The following is an 8,872-nucleotide window of genomic DNA, read 5'->3' on the forward strand; positions in this document are numbered from 1 at the left end:
AGTGTGTTGTGTTTGGTCTCGTAGTGGTAAGTTACGTTGAGTCTTTGGGTTGCAGAGAAAAGATTGAAGATGTGAAGTATTTCAGAGTTGAGTAGTTTTGAATACCTTGGGTTTAGGATATTAAGTTGAAAGTTTAGCGTTTTTCGGTGATCGAGTGTTGATTATTCGCTGATGGGTAGATGGGGGTTGAGTAATCTCGTGTTGAAAATCACAAGTTGATTAGGTCGAATAGCAGCATTGGTAGAATAGTTTATTTGGGTTATGTTTTGAGTAGTCGAGAAATGAATAATCGTGAAAATTGAGTAGTCGAGTTGATCGTTGAATATAGTACGTCGAGATTATCCTAAGTTCGATGATGTCGTGACGGAATATCCCCCCCCCCCCCCCCCCAGAAGCGTAGCGACCCTTCCCGGTGACAAACTTTCAAATTTTCGATTTACACCCTCCCTCAAACTTTCAAACTTTCGATTTGCACCCCCCCCCCTTAAACTTTCGATTTGCACCCCTCCCCCCTCAAACTTTCGATTAGCACCCCCCCCCTCTCAAGTTGTTTTGTTATTTTTTGCCTTGGTGTCACCCCCCTAAATGGTGTCACCCGGTGCGGTCCGCACCCCCCCCCCTCGCTACGCCTCTGTTCTTAGCCACTCGTACATTGAAGCCCCCCAAAGCACTAGTACTTGGGGGCTCTTCTTGAGAGCTTAGAGCGTTCGAGGGATGTGTGGGCGCTAAACCACTGCGGTCTTGGTTTGTATTGGACGCCTGATGGGTGGGGTTGATATGACCGTCTCCCCACCCCGGCAGTGGACCTTAGGGAGGGCCGACTAAAACAAAACGGGATTTTATAAATCTAAAAAGGTATGTAAAATGTATACTTTGGGGTTCTTTTTTTTTTCCTCAGACATGTAATTTACAGCTTTAGTATTATAGTTTTCATCATCGGCTTGTGTGGACTGCTATAGATTTGCAATAGTAATACTTCTTTCTCACATGTAGCCTACTTACATTCATGTGTAATTAAGTGATGATTCAAGGGATTTTTTTTTCCATCGCCGTAGTGGGCTGGAGGGGGGTGGGGGGGGGGGGCTTTGAAATAGGGCTGATAATGTATACTTTTGATTGCAATGCACAGTGCAATTTTGAAAATTTGGACAAGTGAACTAAAACGTACTGTTTCACAAATCAACAAATTGATGTACTTAACTCCCTAATAGTTTGTAAATTATTTTGAGACAAAAAATTATATAAAACATAAAGAGACGGCTGACAGTCATATATGGTATTTAATAATATTTTTTGGAATAAACTAAAAATTGTAGAATAAAATTTAGTAATATTTAAATATAAATTTCTCTGTAGTTTTAGCGTTTTTTGAAACATTGTTTAAAGTTGCCTCCCATGTTTACTAACTCACAAAGTAAAGTACGATGTTCAATTCAATCTATTTTTAACCATCACAGATTGAATCAACTTACAAATACCGTGTCCAGTGCCGGGTTATTTAGCGCCCTAGGCAAAACTTATTAAAACGCCCCCTTTCACACAAATTAATTACTAAAACATATGTATAAGAAAACAATTCATTAAAAGTGACATTTTAATTTCTTATCAATTGCATACACGTTATAAGTAAACATCAAAGTCAAATTTTACAAGTCTCTTTCGTCACAAAAGTTTGTACTGATTCCTTCAATTCCAGTTTGCAAGCGTAATCACATTCCATTGAAATTATTGCTAAGTCCACGAGTCACTTTCTACATAGCGCCCCCCCCCCCCTTAGAAAATTTTAAGTGCCCCCACCCCCTCCCTCCCGAGAGAAAAAAGTCTGGGGAAAAAACACTAAAAAAAAAGTTCTTGTAGTGTTGGGTTCTCTGCAGTCCTCCCAATGTGAGCTCCAAAACGGAACTTCCCTAGCTTGAAGGTTTTTAGTTCTAATTATAAAATGTCTATATTGTGTGATTATGTAACGATTTTTTAAAATAAAAATAAGAGGTTATAAATGTTATAGACTCCAATAAAAAAAATTTATATTTGAATCCTTTAGGAGAGGGTGAACAATATGAAAAGACAATTAGATGTTTAATTTACGACTAAGACTGTATGTCTACTAACATTAAGTATTGCAATCTACAACGGCTACTGATGTATTTGTTTTTCAACTTGATAATGCTTAATAAAAACCTACCAAACTATTTTGTTTAGAACTTCTGATCTATATAATTTTTACAATAGCAAATAATAACTTTAAAGTTGTATTTATATATAAGCGGTCAACCTAATGTGCAGGAATTTGAAATGAATGTAAAGTTAAGCAATGAATTATCTCCCATTTGAAAATACAAATACCAAGGGAAATAACTTTCACAAGAATAGCTAAATTAACTAAGTGTAACTAAAACATGCTTGAAAAACATAATAAAACGCTTTAAATTTCATTACGTAATATTTATAACAAATCTTTGATATAACCTATGTAACCTTGTAAAAGCAATATATTTTACTATTTGAATATTTAGCTGTAGGTTTTGTTTTGAAAGTCTTAAAATGGTAGCTTTATTATAACATACTCCTATTCAATTTTGATGAGATTCGTTTAACAGCATTCCTACAAACGTTATGCAAATAAAATTTTGGATCCCCTGAATAAAGGGACACATTTCAAAAAAAATCAAACAAGGGTAGCTGTTTTAGATATTGCTAGTATTATCGATTAAATTAAAAAAAAATTGATTTGAAAAAATAAAGTTTACGGTTAGTTATAGATTTCATCCTATTTAATATTATATATAAATACTTTAAGAGTGGTAATATACATTCCTTAAAAACTAAAGATTTTTCAACTAGAAAACACCTACCTTTCTTTGTAGTGTGTTCCATACTGAATTGAAATCATCTAACGTCCGATAAACTCGACTACTCGATATACTCTACTACATTCACAACACATATCAAACTTCGATACCTAAACATAACTAGACTCGACACCAACTTGTTTAACTTCACCAAGCTCTACAAACAGTACTCCCAATCAACACCGATTTCACTGGACCTACTACTACACTTTAACAGTCAATATAATTCGATACCTTAATACCACAAGAAAAAAATCATCCCGAATTCCAGAACTACGATACTTCATCAAATGCATTCTCATTTCTCTATTACCAATCAGATTCCACTAGATCTTAAACTACAAAACAGCCGAATAAAAACTATGACACTTAACACTTCGATACTTTATACCAACGAAACCATACCAGCAACAGCCTTCCACCGTTACTCCCAAATCTAAACGATTTATCAAAACTTACCAAACAAGTACAATACTTTGAACACCCCGTCATTACAAAGCTCTATACACCAGGACAGATTTCAAAGTCAGAGAAAACGAGACATACAAGCCCTATTAAAATTAGATAACCGTTTGAAATGTTCGAAATTTAAATTACGGACTTATTTAATCGTTTTCTACATCAATTATGTGACACCAAAAAAAAAAAGCAAAGTGACTGGTAAAAAGCGCCCCGACCTTTCCAAATTAAGGGGGCGGGGGTTGTATTTTCACCATATCGAATAAATATAGCCTATATAAACCTAATTTTGGGGTGGGGGTGCAAAATTGATATTTCGTAATGGGTTTCGAAATAGATCGCTACTCCTTTATTAAAGTTATTAAATATTAGGTACTTTTTGATAACAGCGATTAAACCTTTTTGCTCCCCCCCCCCTAATGATGGCGCCCAGGCGGCCGCATAGCTCGCCTTATAGGCCTATGTAGCGTCGGCCCGCACCGTGTCACAAAATATCCCGACTCGCCCAGCGAACAGATATAACAATTTATTTTTAAGACGGTATCGTCATTAGTATTGAATTCATATGGCAGAGGAAGTAGAGTTTATCTGTTTCAGTGACCTGGGCATATTAGCTTATAATGCGATACGTGCAATAGGGAGACGCCTTTGCGTTTCCCTAACGGAAGAGATTCGCTCATCGGAGCTGGGGGCAGGGGTGGGGGAGGGGGGACAGGGACGTCTTACATAATGTCTGTCTTATCTACCGTATAATCTGTCTTTTCTACTGTATAAAATCTGTCTTAATAACTGTATGATGTCTGTCTTATCTACGGTCATAAAATGTCTGCACCACTAGTTCACGCCTTCTATTATTCTAATAGAAATGATACAATTAGGCACCAATATTTGACTTAATTACAGGTGGGTTTCAAAAATAAATTTCTGTATTCACATATTTTGATAACTGATATTCTTCGTAGGAAGCTAGTCGTCCACCCCCTTCCCACCACAACTACCGGGAACAGGGCATTACGCCCCTGTCCATTACCCCTCCCCCGGGACATTTCCCCCTCTCCCCGACATTGCCCCCCGGAGTAATCACCCCCCTGTCAATTACTCCCCACCCAGTAGAACATTAACCCCCCCCCCCTCCCCGGACATAGCTTAAGGTACAGCTAGGGTAAGGGTTAGTGTTATGGTCAAAGTTAGGCTTAAACCAATGTCTACAGTTGATTTTGGTTTTGTGTGAAGTTTTAGGCTGAGGTGAATGCTTAGTTTTTGGTCTTTTTCTTAAGGTTATGGTTAAGGATATATATAGGTATAGAATTTGAGTTAGTGTTAGGATTCTAACTTGAGGGGGGGGGGGTATTAACTGGGGGGGATTGGCAGGGGGATAAATGCTCCGGTGGGTAAATACGGAGGAAATGTCCGGGGGCAATGGACGTGGGGGGGTAATGTCCTGTAGCCCACCACTACCACTCACCCTCCCCCTCATAAGTTTGATTCAAGCATGACGACAATCTACCTTACCTATGTTTTTCAACGTGCGTTTTATTTTTCCTGAAAATTTGATATTATCCAACCTGGTGAAAAAAGAGGGAAAAAAACAGCAATCACCCACTCGCCAAAAATACCGGAACTCAGCTGAATGCTGGGAAAACAACAGACACCACGGAGTGGTGGCCGTCTTGGCGATTGCAAATTGTCAACCGGAAGCGGAAACACGAGGATCCAGTGCAAACAATCATAACGGGAAATGAGATAGGCCTGTGTAAGCAGACGGTCTGTTTTCTCTCTTGTGTTTTGGTTGGGAGGGTGATGTCACAGGCGTTTTCATTGGTGTAAAAAAAAAATATAATGAAGGGGTGGGGGGTGTTGGAGAAGAAAATCAATACTAGAGTCAAGGTACATATTACTCAGCCATTGCAGATGAAGCAGAGTTCATCTGTTTATTGTGACCTCGGCATATGAAGGGAAAATGTTTTTGATTCTATATCTAGCAGGCTTTACTTTTTTTTCCCTAACGTGAGTCAGGTACCCATTAGAGCTGGGTTGACTCAGAGACGTCCCACGAACTCTAGCCCAGGAAAGCGGTCCTGTGCGTTAACATCCGACCACGCTGTGGTGTAACATAAGAAAGTCTGTAAGCGAGCGAACCCTCCGCCTCGTCCATCATCGTCATGAAACGTTAGACCCCCCCCCCTTACACCTTAAAGACGTGCTATTCAGACCTACCCACCCCCATGCAACTGTAACCCCTAAATGAAAAAAGCAGGCCCGCCAAAACAAGTTATAAAGAAGGACAGTGAAAACTAGGCAAGAGCTGCTGGGATGACGTGGGCTGAACTAAAGAGAGGCGCCCAAAAACAGAGTCAGGTGAAGAGGTGTAGTTGCATCCCTTTGCTCTATGGGTGCTACAAAGGAATAAGTCAAGTCACTTCATGCAATGATGTATGTATAGCTTTCAATGGGAATAGTGTTTAGAATGCAAGGCCCTGAGTCTGTTATCAGGTGCAAGACTAAGTGATCCTACTCTTTCCTATTACATATTTCTTGAGCATTCCCTCACTTTGTTGTTTTTTCTAAAGTTTATTTATAACTGCATCTTTAATAAGTAAGAATATTTATGTATATTCTTAAACTTCTCAGTTCCTTTCTGCTTTCTTAGCTATTTTGTACATTTTGACATTTTTGCCATACATTTCTTGCTTGCAAGATTTGTCGTTTTTATATTCCGTTAACTTTATCATCGAAAACATAATAATGAGTCAATACAATAGAATCGGAAACATAAAAATAATTCCATACACTAGAATCGGAAACATAAAAATAAGTCAATACAATAAAATGGGACACATAAAAATAAGTCAATGCAATAAAATGGGAAACATAAAAATAAGTGAATACAATAAAAACGGAACGATAAATAAACCAGCACTGCACAACAAACTTCGGGGGTAAAAACAAACATGACACAGAAGAAACAGCAGTCATAGAGGCGCTACGCTAATGGCTTGCTTGGTCACCAGAACTAGCATCTAGTCGGGCCATAAAAGTTCATGGATGTAATATCTAAGTCTGTAGCTGGCTGACTTGCAATAACACCAGCGTAAGGTATCATTGGGCACAAGGGAATGGCATCGATAAAGTATTTGAGATCAACCCAAGAAATATCATGTATTTATAACAACAACAAAAAGTACCACGTGAAACGCAATGCTTAATTGTATTAGATATTTTTCAAGTCTGTTGGTTAGAACATAGTTATAAATGGTAGGAGGGTAAAGGGTCTGGGTGTAAAGGGTGTGAGGTAAAGGGTGTGGTGGAAAGGGAATGGGTGTAAAGAGTGTGGGTGTAAAGGGTGTGAGGTAAAGGGTGTGGTGGAAAGGGAATGGGTGTAAAGAGTGTGGGTGTAAAGGGTGTGGGTGTAAAGGGTATGGGGTAAAGGGTGTGGTGGAAAGGGTGTGGGTGGAAAGGGTGTGGTGGAAAGGGAATGGGTGTGGGTGTAAAGAGTGTGGGTGTAAAGGGTGTGGGGTAAAGGGTGTCGGGTTAAGGGTGTGGGGTAAAGTGTGGTGTTTATCAAATATTTGAGACACGCTGGGCAATATGTGGCAAGTTTTTTTTTAAAGCAACATGAGAATCCAAACGCTCAATTAACGTGTAGTTCAAATGCCGGAGCTGAACTGAAAGTTGGACAATAGAATGGGGATGGGGGGCGTCTTGAAAGGAGCGGTAACGAACATTTATAAACAACAGAACCTCCAAGTCACATTTCTTTCGTGTAGTTCTCCAAATATTGTTTTTACAATTGCTTTTTACCTTAAACAATTTCTTGTTTTCTTCCTTATTTTCAAACAATTTTTTTGTTTTATTTTTCCAAAAAAACAAAAAAAAACATTTCGCCCCAAATCCAAACCGCCAGATAAAAACAATATTGTGATCACCATCTTGCGTCTATTTTTAGACGTCAGTTTACATTATCTCCGCTGTGTTCTGTCTCCCACTGACGTCATGGGGTGTTTCGGGTTTTCCCGGAGCAACACGCCCACCTGTTTGATCGGAGGGAACCGGCTGTCAAGGGGGAACATTTGCGGCGCAATTATCAATTGCCGGGGAACTCTTCCATTAGGGCGCACCATCTGTGCTCAATGTGCGGAGCTCCTTGTCAAAATTTGCTTTCGGTTAAGGCTGGGGTGTGGACGCTGTGGCTATTTAAATGATTAGATCGGGTTTTTTTTTTTTTTTCATTAAGGATATTAAAATGGTGCAGGGCTAAACGTGTGTCAAAGAATAGAGAAGTTTATTTGGAGGAGAAAAGACAGGTAGAGCAATGTGGTGGGGCTTAGGTGGCGGCACATACTCCAGCAGGACAGAGAACTTTAAAGCTGTAGTTGGTGGCCCATACTCCAGTAGGACAGAGAAGTGTGGAGAGATGTAGTTGGTGGCCCATACTCCAGCAGGACAGAGAACTTTAAAGCTGTAGTTGGTGGCCCATACTCCAGTAGGACATAGAACTCTAGAGCTGTAGTTGGCGGCCCATACTCCAGTAGGACAGAGAACTCTGGAGAGCTGTAGTTGGTGGCCCATACTCCAGCAGGACAGAGAACTCTGGAGAGCTGTAGTTGGTGGCCCATACTCCAGCAGGACAGAGAACTCTGGAGAGCTGTAGTTGGTGGTCCATACTCCAGCAAGACAGAGAACTTTAAAGCCGTAGTTGGTGGCCCATACTCCAGCAGGACAGAGAACTCTGGAGAGCTGTAGTTGGTGGCCCATACTCCAGCAGGACAGAGAACTCTGGAGAGCTGTAGTTGGCGGCCCATACTCCAGCAGGACAGAGATTTCTGGAGAGCTGTAGTTGGTGGCCCATACTCCAGCAGGACAGAGAACACTGGAGAGTTGTAGTTGGTGGCCCAAACTCCAGCAGGACAGAGAACTCTGGAGAGCTGTAGTTGGCAGTACATGTGTTAACTTACATTTGTAAGAAGACGATAAGATTTTAATTGACTAGACGTTGCGTGGGGTATTTTATCGCCTCAGACATTTAATTGACAGTTTCAGTATGTTCGCTATAGCTGTTTTTTTACAAGCTTTTATTTAACTCACTTCCTCTGTCGTAAGTCGCCAGTCGTAAGTCGTCAGTCTAGATAGAAACGCTGGAATGAAAATTCGGAAACTTCTACTTGACCGACACGATTCACAGTTGGCACGTGGGTCAAGACATGAAGACAATGCAATCTGAAACTAAATTTGACTTAATTGGATGCCTAATTAATTTTTTATTAATTAATTAAAATTTGGACCGAATTAGTAGGCATGTCTAGCCAACCACACCACACGCGTCATCACCTTCAATAGCTGCGCCATCACGTAATGGCTGCGTTCAAAAACCATTGCGCGCCTACTGAACGTGATGTTCAGTAGGCGCGCAATGGTTTTTAGTCATGTAACTCTATTGTAAATAAAACATGTAAAGTACTGAAAAAAAAATTCATAAAAAACGTTTTAATAACAAGCTTTTATGTAATGATGCACTAAAAAGTAGAAAATAAATTATAGACTACTATTTAAATAACTATAAAGAA

The sequence above is a fragment of the Physella acuta genome, unplaced genomic scaffold, assembly GCF_028476545.2.
Source record: "Physella acuta isolate Inbredline_101_S28 unplaced genomic scaffold, ASM2847654v3 ptg001019l, whole genome shotgun sequence".
Lineage (NCBI taxonomy): Eukaryota > Metazoa > Mollusca > Gastropoda > Physidae > Physella > Physella acuta.